At 40.1% G+C, this 19,192-nt stretch overlaps 1 pseudogene; it reads right to left on the reverse strand.

The window, feature by feature from the left end:
• The window catches only part of LOC114637676, a 49,246-nt pseudogene that overhangs the window by 20,829 nt on the left and 9,225 nt on the right, over nt 1–19,192 (reverse strand).

Here is a 19,192-nt window from a genome sequence, read left to right on the forward strand (position 1 = left end):
ATATATATATATATATATATATATATATATATATATATATATATATGCATGTGATTCCACCATGCCCAGCTATTTTTTACAAATATACATTCCATGTCCATGAGATTGATATCACATTTCATTCAATCCATGAGGACACTGAGTTTTCCAGAACACAGTACCTTGCCCAATCACACAGGGTATAAGTGGCACAGCTGGTCAGGAGCCAGACTGACTATGAATTATCTATCCCTTTTCTTTTCTATGTTTTGTCATCTGGGAACTCACCTATGTCCCCTCCCCTCTTTATGACCAGAAAGGAATTGCAGGGCTTGCTTACCGCAGGATGCTGAGGTTGCAGGCAGGATTCCTGAGCCCCTCACACAGCAGCCTCACACCATCATCACCCAGGTCATTCAGCTGCAGGTCTAGCTCAGTCAGGCTGGAGCGAACCCTGAGCACTGAGGCCAGGAATGAGCAGTGTGCGGATGTGAGGCCACATTCAACAAGCCTGCATGGGAGATGCTCATGTCAGCTTCTCCAGGACTCATTGCTTTCGAAAACTTATCTTAGGTCTCGTTTTGTGAGCCTTGGCATGCTGAGCTGCCAGTGGTTAGCTCTCTGTTGTGCCTTTTCTGGTCTAGGGAGATAATTCCAAGCTCTCCACTGCTGAGCTGCAGGAGCAGTGAATATAGGTCAGGACCAATGCTCTGCTGCCATTGGCCATGGCAGAGCTCCACAGGCCTAGGACCTCTCACTGCTGTATTTCAAGAGTCCTGTGAATGAAATTCGCCAGACCTAGAATAGGGCATGATCTCATTCATTAAGTAAGATCTTAATCAAAATACAGTTGACAGAAACAGAGTAGAAGTCTGATTACAAGGGCAGAGGACAGGAGGAAAGGGGGAGAAGCCATTCCTCTGACCTGGAGTTTTCTCCCCTCAAGCTTCCCATTGCCTCTGTATTCTTCACTTCTGTTTTGTGTCCTCAGGAAGTGTGCATTATCCTTAGCTAGTGAGATTTCTTGATGGACGCAGTCTCTTATGTTCACTTGACATAAAGTGATAATTGTATGTATTGGACTGGCTCTTAATTTTCTCTGTAACAGTCCAGTTCATTGAAATTACTGCCTAGAGATACTGCCTATTGTTTTGGATTTTTAATTTCCTTCTTCACGCTGTCCTCAATGTCATAAAAGCCTTAAGCCACATGTCATTTGTTGCTACATTTTTTAGACCAGTTTTTATACAGCACATGCTAGCTACAAATTCTTAAATCTCCCTGCTTCCACCTCCCAGATGCTAGCTTATAGGTTTGCAGCACCCACACTGGGCTTCTGTCCATATATTTTCTCAGACTGTAGATCTTTAGATCCCTCTGAAAACAATGCAAGTGAACAGTAAGACAAGTGGCACTTGTTACTCAGCTAGGTGTCAGCCCATATGCTCTGTAAAAGACCTGAGAGTAAATACTCTGGGCTTGGTAGGCCATGTTGTCTGTGTCGTAACTGCCTGACCCTGTCTTCATAGCATAAAAACAGCCATTGTTACTGAATAAACAAATGAATGTGACTGTGTTTCAATAAAACTTCGTTTAAAACAAACAAACAAAAAAGATCCCCCAAGAACAGAATCTTATTTGTTTATCTTAATAAGTCTGGCTGGCATGTGTTATAGGTGTGATAATGGGAGTTCAGTGAATATTTGATAAATATTAAGCCAAACCCTACACATCCTTTGCATTTAATCTCATCCCATCCACCCCTGCTTCACAGATGAATTCAATGTAGACTCACCGCAAGGTCTGTAGTTTGCAGCCAGGGTGTGTCAGGGCCCTACGAAGTCTGCTTACTGCAGAGTAGCTCAGTGGATTTCCACTTAGGTCCAGCTCCTCCAGGTTTCTGGAGAATTTAAGATTGAAGAAGAAAATCTTCCAACTGGCATCAGTGATTGGGGTCCATCTGCACCTGAGATGAGAAAGAGGTAGCAGAGTGTTGTGACTTGTGTGTGTATGGTCTGTGCACAGCCACACTTAGCAGATTAGGTTTTTATCTGCCTGAACCCCAGGCACTGGTATGCTATCCCAAGAATTCACTAGCCTTCTACTTGTTCCTTTGCTTCAAATTCTGGATTCTGTCCTTTGGTTGGTTCCTCATCCAAGTCCTTTAGGATAGTATGCTGTGTGCTCATTTTGTGTATCTATTTCTGACTCAGTCCAGGTGTCCCAAGGGTGTGAACAAATGGCTTGCATCTCTTCTTTTTAATTTGTAGCGGTCAACTTAGGACCTGACACAAAATGGGACCTTGGAAATTCAGATGGGCTTCTTCCCTTTCATGTAAATGTACCTGCTTTTCCTTGGAACAGATTTCTTGAGTTTCATAATGAAAACCTTGAAGGAATGAGAGCTCAGGATTGACAGTTGGGAATGACTCCATGACAGTATGGTAAGCATGATCACACACACTATACTACAGCCTTGTTGGTTCACATGGTCCTCGTATTTTTCTAAGGATAGAGGACCATAGGGAGAGGAGAGAGAAGGGAGAGTGGACACACACACACACACACACACACACACACACTCGGGGGAGAAAGAAACAGAGAGATAGAAAGACAGACAAATAGGAGCAGAGATAGATAAAGAGAAAAACAGAGACAGAAACACAGGGAGAGACAAAGAGAAAGAGACAGACAGGCAGATAGACAGACAGACAGACAGGCAGACATAGACACAGAGAAATAGGGAGATACAGAGAGACAAAGAGAGACAGAAACACATGGAAAGACATAGAGAAAGAAAGTCACACATTCAAACCTATACACGCAACAAAGGGAAAGAGAGGAGAGAGATAGAGATAGAGAGAGAAAGAGAGGGGAGAGAGAGAGAGGAGAGAGAGAATATTGAGTTATAGGCTAGACTAAGATACAAACACCAATGGACTAGGAGCAGCACCATGCGTGGTCTGTATGACACTGGAACCCCTGGCACTACAAACAAAGGAAATCAACAAACTCAAAAAAGTAATCAAAAAACAAAAATCAAAAAACACAACTGCAAAAACATACATTTAGAGTAGGAAACTTTGAAGGGAAAAAATAAAGAAGGATTTACTTTTAAAAAAATTTACAACACTAAAGAAATATTAGGGAAACCAAGTACTAAACCTCAAAGAATGATTTTTAAAAATGCATTTATATATTTTTTACTTCATATGTATTATAATATGCTTGATTGTCTGTGTCCTATAGGAATGTAGGAGCTGGCAGAGGCTAGATGCTGTGCTTGGTATCTTCTTAGACTATGGATAAGATAGTGTGAGCCATTTAATGTGGGTGCTTGGAATGGATCTACATCTTCTGAAAGAGAAGCAAGTGCTCTTTCTTGCTGATACACTCCCCTAGTCCCTAAAGGAGGATTGTTTTCATGCATTGTCATGGAAATCAAAAACATATTACTTAAAAAGCATGAGGTGCCATTATGAGTCACACACAGAGAAATTGCTCACCCTGCTATCTTTGATACCACAATTTCCTGAATTGGTTCTTTCCCTTTCTTGGCTTTGGCCAATTTTACTTTTGAACTGTTTTTTATTGTGTGCAATGGCCTTCTGTATTTTGCCTTGTTTGGCTGACTTTCCCTCTCAAATTTACTTGATTACTAGCAGATGAAGACTTTCACTGTCTCATGGGATCATCCCCTGGTCCTAATGGCACCTTCCTTTCCAAGTAGAATGGTGTTTCTGGTTTCTCCAGCCCTATCTGGCCTACATCTCTCTACATACTCAGATTTCTTCTGAATATTCATGTCAGATAACTTCTATTTGCAACATCTGATCAAGCTTTTGAAGGCTAACTTTTAATAACCCCAGACACTTAGAAACAACATAAAATGTCCAAGAATAGGAAAATGATCTACTTGATCATGTTATTCTCTGTAGGCATTATTCTCTGTAAATTTGTCAGAATTATACTGTACTAGACATTTAGTCCCAGGAGAAGACAGCCTTGATTCATTAAGAAAACAAATGTAAATATAAGATAACAGATAAAGCGTGATTAAATTTTCCCATAGGCAAGTGTACAGAGAATAGATTAAAGGGTCTTACACAATTTTTCCTTTCTGTTGTGGGTCAAAGCCAGGGTCTTGTGCTTGCTAGATGTGGTGCTTTGAATGAGACGTCACCCTGAGTCATGGACATTTGAATGGTTTGTTGAACTCATGGTACTTTTTGGGGAGGATGAGAGGTGTGACTTTAGTTCATGAAGTTTGTGACTGGGGAGAGGCTTCAAGATTTCAAACCTTGCCCCTGCCTGCCCCCTGTGCTTCATTTTTCAGCCAATCATTCTGCCTACATTCTCAGAAGTCTGCAGGCATAGGGTACAACCAGGCAAGACCCAGTGATCACCTTCCAGATACACTAAAACACATCCAAGAATGGTAATCTTCATCCTGTTCCCTATGCTCCATTTCAAGCCCACTACTCGGCCTTCATTCCCAGAAGCTAGTAGGCACAAGTGATAACCCATGCCAAGCCCTGGCCTGCCAAGGTCCCTTAAAATATTCCTAACACCCTTAAATTTTATCCACCCTCTGAACTCCATTTCATGGCCCACAATTGTCCTTGTTTTCCCAAAGGCATCTATGGCACCAAAAATTCTGGACACTGGTACTATGATCCCCAGAATCATGTGAGCACCTGAAATCCCAGACGCTATGGAGGCCACAAAAACTCCAGGGGAGACACCCTGCTGGACCTGAAGAGTCACTAGTCAAGAGAACTTCAGGATACTCAGTTAGAAGACAGATAAAAAACACAAACCAAGGGAAAAATCAACCTAAAAAATATCCATCCAACAAAGATAATGTCAGAAATCAGCACCTAAGACTTTAATAACTGTAAAATCAGAGGGCTTGCAGCCAGCATAAGATAACAGTCAACAAAAGCTGGGGAAATATGGCACTACCAGAGCCCAGGTATTCAACTATAGCAAGTCCTGGATACACTAACACAGTTCAAGCACAAGAAAATGACCTTAAATCCAATCATTGGAAGATGATAGAAACCTTTAAAATAAATGAATAAATCCCTTAAAGAAATATGGAAAATACAATCAAACAGGGAAATATAATGAGTAAAATTGTTTATGACCTGAAGATGGAAATAGAGGCAATAAAGAAAACACAAACTGAATGAATGCTGGAGATGGAGAACCTAGGTAAGAGTACAGAAGGTATACATGTAAGCATCACCAAGAAAATACAAGATATAGAAGAGAGAATCTCAGGAGTAGAACATACCATAAAAAAATCAATACATTGGTCAAAGAAAATGTTAAATCAAAAGTTTTTGACACAAAACATCCAGGAAATACAGGATGCTATGGAAAGATGAAATTTCAGAATAATAAGAATAGAAGAAGGAGAAGATTCCCACCTCAAAGGCCCAGAAAATTTTTTTAAATAAAATCATAGATGGAAAAATTTCTAACCTAAAGAAAGATATGCTTTTAAGTATACAAGTAGCTTGTGGAACACTAAATAGATTAGAGCAAAAAGAAAGATCCTACTCCCACATAAGAATCTAAACACTAAATATGCAAAAAGGAAAGAATATTAAAAGCTGCAAGAGAAAAGGCCAAGTGACATATGAAGGCAGATCTATTAGAATTAATCAGATTTCTCAACAAAGACTGTAAGAGCCAGAGAAACCTGGGCAGGTGTCTTGCAGACTCTAAGAGACCATGATGCCAGCCCAGACTGCTATACCCTGCTAAACTTGCAATCGCCATAGATGGAGAATACAAGATGTTCTACTATGAAACTGAATTTAAATACTCTGTAGACACAAATCAATCCCTATAGAAGACAGTAGAAGGAAAACTCCAGCGAAAGGTTAATTACACGTAAGAAAACACAGGAAATAAATAACTTCACACCACCAAAACCAAAAGAAGGAATACACAGACACAGACACACACACAGACACACACACACACAGACACAGACACACACACAGACACACACACACAGACACACACACACACACACACACTATCATCACCAACAAGAAAATAAAAAGAATTAAACATCATAGATTTTTAATATCTTTCCATCAATGGACTCAATTTCCCAATAAAAAGACATAAGCTATGAGATAGATTTGAAAACAGAATCCATCATTATGCTGTATTGAAGAAATACACTTCAAGTTTGAAGGTAGACATTTTCACAGAGTTAAGGGCTGGAACAAGATTTCTAATCAAATGGACCAAAGAAGCAAGCTGAAGTAACCATTGTAATATCTAATACAATTGACTTCCCACCAAAATTAATAATAAAAAAAATGGCAGAGAAGGACACTTTATACTCATCCAAGAGAAAATCCAGCAAGGTGACATCTCAATTATAAATATATATCTGTAAAATCCAAGGGCACCCACATTTATAAAAGAAACACTAATAAAGCACAAACCACATATTAAACTCCATGCATTAATAGTGCAATAATTCAACAACAATGGACAAGTTATTTAAACAGATGCTAAACAGGGAAGCAGTGGAATAAAGAGATGTTATGATTCAGGTGGACCTAACACATATATAGAAAACATTTCTCCTCACCCAACTAACTAAAAGGCAGAGAGACTCTCTAAACTAACAATATCACAAATTAGTTGAGGGACTTAACAACAAACACTGAAGAAATTTAAACAATGTTTAAGTCTTACCTCAAAAACTTGTGCTCCACAAACTTCTAAATCTAAACTAAATGGGCTATTTCCTTGATAGATACCACTTACCAAGGCCAAATCAAGATCATGTAACAATCTGTATAAACCCATAACTCCTAAGGAAATAGGAGCATTCACTAAAATCCACTGAAGTAGAAAAAAAAAAAAAAAGAAAATGAAGAAAAGAAAAACCAACCCAACCCAAACCAACCCAAATCAAACCAACCCAAATAGAAAACCCAGGATCAGATAATTTTAGTGCAGAATTCTACCAGACTTTCAAAAAGAGCTAATATCAATAATTATCAAATAATTCCACAAAATATAAATAGAAGAAACACTGCCAAACACATTTTTCATGAGGCTATGGGCCCTCTAATCCCAGAGTCATATAAATGTTCTGCCATGAATCTTCAGTCCAAGCTCCCTTATGAACATTGAAAAATACTCAATAAAATATATGTAAACCAAATCCAAAACCACATAAAAAACCATCACCCACCATGATCAAGTAGGCATCATCCCAGGCATGCAGGGATGGTTCTTCATATGATCATTCAACAGTGTAATCCACCATTCAGTATAGAAACATACTGAAATAAAAAAAAAACCCACATGATCATCTCATTTGATGCTGAGAAAGCCTTTGACAAAATCCCATACCCTTCTTGGTAAAAGCCTTTGAGAGATCATGGATATAAGACCCATACTTAAACTCAATAAAGGCTGTATACACCCACCTGATAGCCAGCATCATATTAAATGAGAGAAACTTAAATCAATTCCACTAAAATCACAAGACAAGGCAGTCCACTGTCTCCATAGCTATTCAATATATAAGTTTTAGATAGATTGATAACCCAACTAAAAGGGAATAAAGAGATATAAATTGGAAAGGAAGAAGTCAAAGTAACACTATTCTCAGATGATATGGTAGTAACCATAAAAGTTTTATCAGAGAACTTCAACAGCTGTTAAATACCTTCAGCAAAGTGGCTGGGTATAAAATTAACTAAATGAAACAAGCAAAACAAAACAAAACAAATAGTCAAAAAAGTAAAAACCAAAAACAAAACAAATCCCCAAACCCAAACAAAGCTAACCACCACCACCACCACCACCACCACCACCACCACCACCACCACCACCAAAACCCCAGAAACCAAAAATATACCAATAGCTCTCCTGTAAAAATATCACTACCACAACCACTAACAATACCAAATGGGCTAAGAAAGAAATTAGGGAACAACATCCTTCGGAATAGGCATAAATTCTTTGAATAACTCCAACCAAGAAAATGAAAGACCTGTATGATAAGAACTTTAAATTTTGAAATAAATAAGTTGAAGAAGATACCAAAAGATGCAAAATTCTCCCCTCCTTATGGATCAATAGTATTAACACAGTAAACATGGCCATCCTGCCAAAAGCAATCTATCGATTCAATGCAATTCCCATCAAAATACTAACACAATTCTTTACAAACCTTGAAAGAACAATACCCAACTTCATAAGGAAAATCAAAAACCCAGGAAGCTAAGTGAATCCTGCACAAAAAATAGAACTTCTGGTGATATCACCATCCCTGATTTCAAGCTGTACTAGACAGCAATAGTAATAAAAACCACATGGTAATACTATGAAAACAGAAAGTTTGATCAAAGGAATTAAATCAAAGAACCAGAAGTAAACCCACACATGTAATGACTCTTGGCAAAGAAGCCAAAACTATACAATGGAAAAAAACATCTTCAACAAATATTGCTGGTCTAAGTAGACATCTCCGTGTAGATGAATGCAAACATATCCATATTTATCACCCTGCACGTATTTCAAGTCCAAGTGTCTCAAAAAACTCATCATGAAACTAGATACACTAATACTGACAGAAGAAAAGTGGAGAGTAGATTTGAATACAGCAACAAAGGAGACGATTTTCTGAGCAGAACACCAACAGCTCAGGCACTAAGAGCAACAGTTAACAAATGGGATCTCATGAAACTGAAAAACTTCTTGTAAGGCCAAGGACACCTTCAAAAGGACAAATGGCAGCCTACAGATTGGGAGAGATTTTCACCATATCCTCATCTGACAGAGGGCTGATATCTAAATTATATAAAGAACTCAAGAAACTGGACAACCACAAAACAAATAACACAATTAAAAACTGAGAGCCAATGCCATGATATTCTGCTATATTTGCAGACAGTTACCTAGCATAACTGTAATGTCACAGGCTTCACCCAGTAGCTGATGGAAACAGATACAGAGACCCACAGCCAAACATTAGGTGTATCTTGGTAAATCTTTTGGAAGAAGGGCATGAGGAATTCAAAGTGCAGGAGAGGTCAAGCACACTACAAGAAAATGTATAGGATCAAGTAACCTGGTCCAATAGGGGCTCACAGAAACTGAACCACCAACCAGAAAGCATACATGGCATGGATCTAGACTCCCTATGTATGTAACAGATGTGCAGCTTGGCCTTCATGGGGGTTCTCTAATGGCAGGAGTTGGAGCTGTCTCTGACTCTACTGCCCACCTTTGGATCCCTTTCCCATAACTGGGCTGCCTTGTCTAATTTCAATAGGAGAAGATGTACCTGCAACTTGAAATGCCAAGGTGGATTGATGACCATAGGAGACCTCCGCTTCTCTGAATATAAAAGGGAAGGGGTGGGGAGGTGAGGTGAGAGGATGGAACTGAGAGTAGAGGAGGGGAAGCTGCAATTGGGATGTAAAATTAATTAGTTAATTAATTAATAAAATGGGAGGACAGATCTAAACAGAAAATTCTCAACAGAGAAATCTCTAATGGCTATGAAGGACTTAAAGGAATATTCACTATCCTTAGTCATCAGGGAAATGTACATCAAAATGACTGTAAAATTCCATCTTATACCTGTCAACATGTCTCAGCTCAAAAATTTAAGGAACAGCTCATGCTGGTGAGGATGTGGAGAAAAGAGAACACTCCTCTATTGCTGGTAGGGATGAAAATTTGCAGAACCATTTGAAAATCAATTTGGCAGTTTCTTAGAAAATTGGAAATAGATCTCTCTCTAGACACAGCTATACCACTCCTGGGCATATATCCAAAAGAAACTCCACTATACCATAGGGACACTTATTCAACCATGTTCATAGCAGCTATATTTGTAATAGCCAGAAATCAGAAACAACCTAGATGTCCCTCAATCAAAGAATGGATAAAGAAAATGAGCTTCATTTACACAATGGACTATTATTCAGCTATTAACAACATTGACATCATAACATTCGCACGTAAATGGTTGGAACTAGAAAAAGATCACCCTGAGTAAGTTGATCCAGAGTCAGAAAGACAAACAGTAGTTATGTACTCACTGATAAGCAGATATTAGTCATAAAATACAGGATAACCATGCTACAATCTACAGTCCCAAAGAAGATAAGTAATAAGGAAGGCCCAAGGAAGGATGCTTGAATCTCACTGAGAAGGTGAATTAGATTAGACATCAACAGGATGGTTGGAGGGATGGGACTGGTGGGAGAGATGGTGGGGATAGGGATAGGAGGGGTGAAGTAGAGAGATAACAAAGGGAGAGAGTATCAGGAGAGACAATTGGAGGTAGACGACATTTCTGGGATGCGCTAGAAACCTAGGACAATGGAAACTCTCAGGAATCTAAAAGGGATAAGACTGCTAGTAATGGGGAAGATGAAGCTTGATCCAGCCATCTCCTATAAACAGGCAAGACTTCAGTGGAGGAATTGAGACACAAACACAGTCAAAAATCAGGGTGGACTGGGACTTCTGGCCTTCTTGCCTCTGCTTTCTGAGTTTTGGATGTTAGGTGTGCATAGCCATGCTCAGCATATTCACTTCTTAATGCTGTCCTCTTTGTGAAATAGAATTCCGGTTTATACCAACCTTTGTTGTTTTGATCATTGGTATATTATCCCTTTTCTGCAAGCATGTTTTTATCAGTCCATCCCAATTATATAATATAGTCTTTGACACCCTTCTGCATGTGTATAACACGGTTTAATCACATGTGCTCTTTACCCTACTTCCCCCTTCTCCTCACTCCGTCCTGTTTTCTCACAGTCACTCCACTACTTTCAAGTCATTTGGTTTTCACACGAGCTTTTTCTTTCTTGTCAAAATGGTGTCAAAGACCAGACATCAAGGACTCTCCCTGTTTTAATCTCCTAAATGATGGAATTTTAGGCACATGCCAGCAAGTCCAGCTCAGATTATTAGGAGAAAAAAATTCAAAATGTAAAAACAAAAGACTAAAGTAAAAATATTCCTACCCACCTCCACACCCTGAGATCTTGCCACATAAATAAACTTCCCTTATACCAGGTATGTGCTTGGCAAGAGTCACTCCCTATGTAGTTAGAATGTTTGACTGTCTTCTCTCCCAGTTTCTGTGATCCGTGGACAACAATTGCATATCCTCTCTTGTGCCTGATTGGTAGGTCATTGTATAAAATAAGTACTTAATGAATATTTATCAGGTGAATCATGTAGAGGGAGGTGAGATACATACTGATATTAAGTAACCACAACTGCACAGGGGTAGCAAATCCTGGAAGAACTCTATCTTGCTGCTAGGATTGGCAGAAGGTTAGGGAGCCTTTCAGGTGAGTGCCAGGGCCAGGCTGCTTTCATTAACATATACTGATATTATCTGGGCAGCAAAACCATAGAGACTCTCATAATATGCATTCTTAAAATGAAACAAAGAAATATTCAACATACTTAGACATCTAGGAAATGGAAAACAAAATTACTTATATATTTTATACCAGTCAGAATAACTAGATCAATAATACAAATGACAATTCATGCTGGTGAGGGTGTGGAGTAAGGGGAACACTCATTCATTGCTGGTGGGACTGTAAACTTGTGCAACCACTGTGGAAATTGGTATGACAGTTCCTCAGGAAGATAGAAATTGATCTACTTCAAATCCAGCTACACCCATCTTGGGCATATACCCAAAGGACTCTGTATCCTAATACACAGACACTTGCTTATCCATGTTCTTTCCTTCTCTACTCATAATAGCTAGATATTGAAAATAGATGCCAACACATGAATGGGTTAAGAAAATGTGGTATATGTACACAATGGAACATTGGTCAGCTGTTAAAAACAAGAAATTATGAAATTGACAGATAAATATATAGAGCCAGAAAAAAATTTTGAGTGAGTTAACAAAGACCCCAAAAGATAAATTTGGTATGTATTTACTTAAGTGTGAATGTTAGCTGTTAAGTCTTCAATAAACAGGATATAATCCATACAACAATAGAAGCTAGTTATAGTCTAGGGATGAGGGAAGGATCTCCTTAGGAAGAGAAAATAGAGTAGATAATTATGGATAAATGGGGAAACAGAATGGGGATATCAAATGGGAAGGGGGAGTAAACAAGGGGGAAGGAATGAAGAGAAGGACAGCTAAAACTAATAATCATTTGAGTGAGGAGTGATATGAGGACAAAATATAATAGAAGCTTCTTTTTTTTTTTAAAGGTGAAAAAGAAAAAAAAAGAAAATAAATATGCATTCTAAGGTTATGGGGAAAGATCCCAGGGTCAAGGTCACTTTCATGGGAAGAACAGACGGTGCCTGCAGGAATGAGCTGGGTTTCAGAGAGAAAGCATGTTAAGAGAGAGGATCAGTAACTGTGACATTGGAACCCCATGAAGGGTGAAGACAATTTGAATCAGAGAAGATGGGTGTTCCTCATCAAGGTATATGGCAAGACAAGTTCATAGCCCCATCCCATGATCAAGCCCACTGAAGCAAATAGAGAAATGTTCAGGACATGTGGGCTAATGGGATCCACAGGGAATCTGGAGAAAGGACTGCCTTTGATTACTTACAAAACCATCCTTGGGGCTTTCAGCTCATATCCTTGCTGACTTTCCATATTCAGCTGAAGACTCCTCACATGATAGCAGAACTGAATGCAGAAAGTGACCACCATGAGCTCCATATCTGTCTGTATCACCAAGTGATTCTCGTGTGTCTGGAACACTGTGTGTGCAATGTCATCTGGGCCAGGCACTATTGTTCCTTGAAGATCATGCATCACGTGTGTCAGGAGCTCCTTTTCCTGATTTTCATACAGACAGTGGAACAAACCTAGACATGGTGGTTGATGGGGTTGGGATTTTCTTAAGATATGCCATAGCAGCTTCAAATTTGTCTTCCCAGGAAGACTGCAGGAAAAGAACTTTTCCATTTCTTTCAGTCCCTCTTTACTCAAAAGACCAAATAGGAAGCGCACAGTGGGTGCCTCAAACAGGTTTTGACTTCCATACCTTTCTTCCAGTGTTTCCACAATTCTGTCATTTTCGATATCACCATGTTTTTCCAAACTACCCTCCAAGATGTAGGACATTGCTGCAAAGAACTCCTGGAGATACAAATGGGCAAAGCTGTAGCTCTGAGAGCTGGGCTGCTCTTGAAGGACACCAATCGTCAGGAAAGTGGCAATGGCAACCTTTGCTAACCCTTGCTTACAGAGGTCGCTTTCACTGAATAGGGTTCTTCTTTGGCAGATCCCCTGAGCAGCCAGTGAGCAGAGGGCTCTGAGCTGGGTCCTCATGTGCTGACCTGGGATTGTCAGGGAAAGATATTTCAGGAAGAGGGCTGTGCTGGTCTGTGAGGTCAGTGAGAGTACTCTACCCTGCTCCATCTGCTTTTTCAGGCAATTGCAGACCAACCAGCACATCCAGGGAACCTCACACAGGGTCAAGAGAACAGGATTAGATTCAACCAATCTAAATGCTTTTATTGCATCTGTTTCTCTTACAAAATATTTGTAGATGTAGTCCTTCCGTTCAAATTCAGAGAACCCTAGGACTTCTACCTGGCATGGCTGCCCCAAGGAGGGAATGAACTTCTGTATATCTGGTGTCCGAGCTGTGAGTAAGAAGGAAGCCTCAGGAAGGACGGATTTCCCCAGCAAACTCCCTAGCAGTGTGTGTACAGGCTGAGGTTGACTCCAGTGCAGACATAGCTCAGGATTCTGCTCCTCCAAGACCCATGCTGGCTCATCTATGCCATCCAGGATGAAGAGCAGCTTCTCAGGGTGAGACAGGATCTGACTGAAGGAAGCTGTGGGCACTTCCTGGCCTTGTGCTATGAGATCAGTCAGACTCATTGGCTTGCTCTGGGCCAGCTCTTTGCAGTTGAAGAAGAAGACATGCTGGAAGTGATCCCTGTAGAGCTGACCTTCTTTCCAGGCTCTCCTCACATGCCTGGCCAGTGATGACTTCCCAATCCCTGCAACCCCCTCTATTATGACTACTTGAGGTCTTTTCTGGATACCTCTGCTTAGACCAAATAAGTCTTGGATGTCAATCATATGTCCTCCTTCTTCTGGTACAGATGGATGCCAGCGTTTTCTGACCAAGTTGTCTGATCCTCTTGGGCACAGTTTTTGGAAGAGTAGTAGGTTTGTGAAATTTTGGAACAAATTCTTCCCTTTCAATGACCGTGTGTGGTAAAGTGTCTCTTCCCCTTGCTTCATATGTACTTCTGGAAAGGGTGATAAATGGAAGAAAAGTTTGAGTAGAAGTATGTGCATTAGTATTGTGTGTTTATTCAATCAATCCTTCCTGCCTGCATTTCTTCCTTCCTTCATGTTTTTGATCCTTTATCATCTAAGTGCATTTAGGCATTTGTCTAAGCTGTACATTATATACGCTGTGAGCATTGAAGTATTCTGAACAGTGTAGTGCAGAAAATCTGAGTTAAGAGTAGAATACTCTACTTCAAGTCATCATGTGACTAATAATGCTGTTCCACTTTCATTCATACTTCAGACATTTATTGATTTCTTACTCTGTGCCAGACCTGTTTCTGAGGTTGAGAGTAAAGAGTGAGTTCACAGACATGACTTGGTCTTCATTTAGCCTATGAGATGATGCACTAACTCCACTGAGCTTATCTTTTCCATTTGTAATTTGGTGGCTGTGTTCTCTTCCTATACGAGGCCATGGAGTAGTGAGGAGATTACAAACAGTGGAGCAGATGTCTACTCCTGACAGATCCTATTGGATCCACCATTCCAGTCCTGACAACATCATCCTGAAGTCTTGATATTATGGGTCTGACAGGAATATCTAGGAATGCCATAGTGTTCATGTTTCAGGATATAGTCTTGGTCCCCTCTCCCCAGGATTGGCCATCTTGGGTTTATTTTGAACTGTACTCAAGATATCTTTGGTAATAACAAGCCTTGTTGTTTCTGGCTGCTGTTTTGATGTGTTTTGTCTCCTCTGAAACAGAGGCTGAAACTCAGTTGCCAGTGTAGGAGTAAGGGATACAGGTCAAGAGTGGGTGTTAGTAGTCGTGATTTCAGGCTCCTTAACAATTGACACATACTTTTTTTTTTTTCTAGTAATGGGCAAACTGTTGTGGGAAGAAGTGCTTTTCCTTCCCTACAGGCACCTGTTTGCCTTTATATGCCCTTCTTTGAGGCTGAGTAGTCATAGTTTTCAGTCCTTGACACCAAGCCTCCAGAACTATAATTAATATGCAGGTTTGACAAAAAAACACTGAGCATGGTGCAGTAGCTCTATAATTCATTACTCAGATGACAGAGACAGGAAAATCAGGACCTCCGGCCCAACTTTTCCATATGGAGTATTTGAAATCATCCTAGGCTACAGTCAGTCAATCAATCAATCAATCTATCTATCAATCAATAAGTAAATCAGTCATTCAATCAGTAACTCACTCAGCCATCCAAAAAACAAGAATGACAAAGTTACCCAGTCCTTGGTTTTTTTTTTTTTTGTCCTGTTCAATGGAAACCAGACTCAGATGTTTGCTCTTCATTTAACATGCTCCAGTTTTCCACTGTGCACTCTGCCGAGCTTCACTTCTCTTGTTCTACTCCTGCTTACTCTAACCTGTACTTCTGAGGATTTGTTTTTCCAAGTTTTGACAAGAACACAAATCTCATCTCAGCATCATTATTGGAAGGATCTAAAGACAGGACAGACAGTAGGATGTCCTATGGATCAGAATCCAAGTTCATTCCTCAACACCAGTCAGTTGTCCAAAGTACAAAGTAGCTGCCCGTACTACCTTAGGTGAAGTGTTGGAGATAATCTGGTGAGAGCAATGAGTGTAGCATCAGTTCATACATTATCTTTTGAGGGCCTGGCTTCAGGGACCAACATTCCTCTGTAATCAGCATCTATAGATCTGCACATATTGTCTTCTGTAGGAGGACTTCTAACATATCTTGAGTGCACCAAGGTCTGCCTGGCTCAGAATATGTCTCCTCAAAGCAATAAGAGGGGCCTAGCTCTTCCCAGAGCACTTCCTTCAAGACTTCCCAGCTGAAATGTATCTGTTATTATGCAAACACCTAAAATCTCTTAAGTTCCATCACATTGGAAAAGTGGGGAAAGCAAGATGGCTCAACAGTTAAACAACTTGCTCCAAAGTGTGTGGACTAGAATCCCAGGACTCTGTTTACATGCTGAGTTTGCATTTTGTTCCTCTGTACTTTCAGGCCCAGAAAGCTGAGACAGGGGCTTCCCCAGGGTAAGATGGCTGGCATCCTTACTACTTGATGAGCTCTAGGTGTAGATGATGAGATATTCTGCCTCTGTGAGTAAGGGAGCAACTGGGGAAGATTCCTGACATCAATTTATTGTACTCACACATACATGCACAGTGCGAGTCCCCACTCATATATGTCCTCACACATGCAAACATACATATACTTACATATGCACCACATGCCTTCTCTCTCTCTCTCTCCTCTCTCTCTCTCTCTCTCTCTCTCTCTCCTCACAAAGAAGAAAAATGGCCAATAAATTCATATAAAGTGGATGGAAGTGGAAAATATTCTACTTAGTGATGTATCCATTGCCTATAGACAACTTTTCTGTCATATATATATATATATATATATATATATATATATATTCTGAATCTACATATTTTGATTTGCATAATTTGATTTTCAAATGTTTCTGTTAAGTTCTAGAAAGTTTTCTTCTTACACCTAGCGTTTACATGATTTTCACTTTTCTCTAGTCCCTGTACAATTATTCTGGGTCCTCTCCTTCCATTTCGAATTTAGAATATTTAATGTCTTAATGTCTCTCTTGTCTTGAGTTCCTTCCAGTGAAGATGCTGAGATGAGATTTGTGTTCTTGTCAGCATCTAGAGGACAAATCTTAAGTGATTGTCGGAGGAAGCAAGAGTAGGGCAGGAGAGGTGATGCTCAGCAAAGTGCACAGTGGCAAACTTTGGAACATGTTAAATTGAGAACAATTATCTGAGTTTGGTTTCCATTGCCAGGACAGAATACAGAGACTGGATAATGCGTAACACACAGATTCTGATGAGTCCCATTAGTGAAGATAGAGAAGAACATTTCTCATATGAAAATTGGATTCAAATTTGAAGGGAGCAAAGAGATTGTGTGACACAAGAGAGGCATGGGTGGGGATAGATTAACACAGATTAACAATGTATGAAAGTTCCTAGGGAAATGAACTAGTTTGACCTTAACAAAAATATAACTTATATAAATATAGGCTATTGAACAATGAACTTACAGTCTTCAGAGGACAAGAGTTGCTAAATTCAAATCCCAGTGCCAAGCATGGAGTGCCTGCAAAAATGTTACTGGTCATGGAGGAAGCAGAGACTCCAAACCCAAAGAAGCCTGTTATCATTTTTCTTCATAGTCTAAAAGAACTAGGGTTAGACCCTGATGCTGAAGACACCACATAGGCTTTTTTTTGTTGTTTTGTTTTTTTACACTACTTAAAGAAACCAACTTGGAAGAGTCATGACATTTCATCTGTGCTGGCTAGGTTCTATAGTACAAGAGCATGGTATGAGGCCACTTAGGGAGAAAAGCCATCAATGGAATTAATTCCTGGTGTTGAGCTTGAATGGTACAATACTGACCTGACAGGAAATCATGCTCCCTAGTACAATAGTCGCATGAAGATTATAGGGAAATGAACAGTTCTATGATTACTACTGAGAAATTTCTGATTAGATTTGAATTCCACAGGAGGGAGTTCACACCTGGAGTTGTAAATGTGACATAAAGCCCATAGTGTAGGAGGTCATGGGCCCTAGGACAGGACCTATTACTGTTGTTTTGCTAGGTGGACATATTGTTAAACTGCCTCCTGAATATGTTTATATTCATAGACAAGTGCTTCTCACAATTTGGGCAGATAAACCTCTCTATTCAGTGGTCAGCAGAGTCAAAATTGTGATTAAATGTCTCTTGATTGCTTGGTCAAAATTGTGATTAAATGTCTGTTGATTGCTTGGTCCTAAGTGGGATGTCTAAGTGACTTTACCAAGGCTCTGGGAACACTTCAAGTGAGTTGGCAGAAAGAATGAAATAGCGGGAGCACAGAAAGGAGTGAGGTGAGATGTACTTTTCTGAACATTGCATGACTGTTGTACTCATGAACTCAATACAGATACAGTTGCTTGTGCAAGATGTGTACAAGTGTAAGCTGACAAGATCAGTCAGTATTCTGCCAGGTAGTACTAACTGGTGTGAGAGGTTTAAATAAAACATTGAGTAGCAGACAAATCAACACCAATGATAACATCAACAAAAGAAAACGAGGAGAGAACATGAGAATGGGAGGGCATGTACTGGAGGGTGTTCTGGGGGAGTTGGGAGTGGATGTAATCAAGCTACAGTGTTTAAAGTATGAAGTTTTCAAATAAAGCAAATTTATTTAGACCTGCAGAACCAGACACAGCTCCCCTTCACTGTGGTTACTGCACAGCAGCTCTCAGTGATCATGATATCCTTTTGAGTCTCCTCTACATGGGACTCCCCTGATTACACTTTAGCTCATCCAGGTGATGTGTCAACAAACTACCTTTACTCTCTGTCATCACCAACCCCCATACCTTAAGCATGCAATCCTGATAGTCCCTTAGGTGCTTCAGAAGGATCATGAACTCTTCTCTCTTTGGAACTCACTAGAGCATAGCACTGTCCCTACTCTAGTCCAGTCATATGACATAGGCACAATTTTAAACTACCCATTCTCTGTGTGTTTCCTGACACAGGCATCAGACAATTCTGGTCAACCTATGGCTGTATGTATCACATCTATCCTCTAGACTCATTTTGTTCTCAGGCACAGTCTGGTGAGTCTCTCTGTCCCTGCCGTGAATGCACCATCTCCAGCCACCAGACCCACCCCAGATCCTACAAGCAGGATTCCAGCCCAGGCTGGAGAGGTCCATCTGCACTCTTCTTAACCACAGGTTCAGGCTGGGTAATACATCCTGTGTGTCATCCCAACTTGGTATGTCCATGTCAGTCAGAGAACAACAACAACAACAACTGACTAAAACCCATATGCCCAGGTCTCTTTGCAATAACAAGAAGAAAAGTCAAGACAACATTTGCTGTCTCCCAATACACCAGTCCAAAGAAACTTTCTCCAGTGAGAAT

This window comes from Grammomys surdaster, unplaced genomic scaffold (genome assembly GCF_004785775.1).
Source record: "Grammomys surdaster isolate TR1022 unplaced genomic scaffold, NIH_TR_1.0 125368, whole genome shotgun sequence".
In the NCBI taxonomy this organism is placed as follows: Eukaryota; Metazoa; Chordata; class Mammalia; order Rodentia; family Muridae; genus Grammomys; species Grammomys surdaster.